Source organism: Anoplophora glabripennis, unplaced genomic scaffold (assembly GCF_000390285.2).
Source record: "Anoplophora glabripennis isolate ALB-LARVAE unplaced genomic scaffold, Agla_2.0 scaffold1051, whole genome shotgun sequence".
NCBI classification, from domain to species: domain Eukaryota; kingdom Metazoa; phylum Arthropoda; class Insecta; order Coleoptera; family Cerambycidae; genus Anoplophora; species Anoplophora glabripennis.
Genome location: NW_019426017.1, coordinates 1 through 845, shown reverse-complemented (window position 1 = coordinate 845; position 845 = coordinate 1).

Sequence of the window (845 nt, the reverse complement as noted above, 5' to 3'; positions counted from 1 at the left end):
AAAAGAATTGCGTAAACAAACATTTGTATAATATACAAATATATCTATCAGTACATAAATATACAGGGTGTCCCGTTCATGTTTCAAAAAAACTTGTGTGTAAGTTCCTCTTGGTAAAATAATGGGGGTAGTTCATGTAACGTTTTTTTCTTACACGCCCTGTTTTCGAGATACAGTGTGTTGAAGTTGTTACTTTCCAAATGGTTTTTGGTTAATTATATTTAAATAGGCTAAAGATAAAAATGTAAAAATTTGTACACGAGTAAACATCAACTGTGCGTTAAGAATAATGTGCAAACGGTTTCTTTTTGAAAAGGGGTACAATAAAAAAAATATGTTAAAAATCAAATTTTATTGCATTTTTAAACGGTTCTGTAAACACTAAAGCATACTACACAAAAGGTATATTTGTCGAAATTCGGTAGCATGTACTTACCATTTTCGAGAAAAATTACGTTGCATTTTTTTTCCTCACATAAAGCGGCATAACAAAATATTAAATTGAAAGAGGACTTTATCATTGAATGGCCCCCTGCCCGCTAACCTTTTCTGTTTCAGAGACCGCCAGGATCAAGAAACGAAGACAACGACACACACACACACATACACACACACACACAGAGACACACACACAGACACACACAGCCACACACACACAGACAGACACACACACACACACAGACAGACACACACAGACATACACACACACACACCCACACACAGCCACACACAGCCACACCCAGCCACACGCAGCCACACGCAGCCACACGCAGCCACACACCCATACACACTCGCAGACGCACACCCATACACACACACAGACACACAAACACACACACACACAC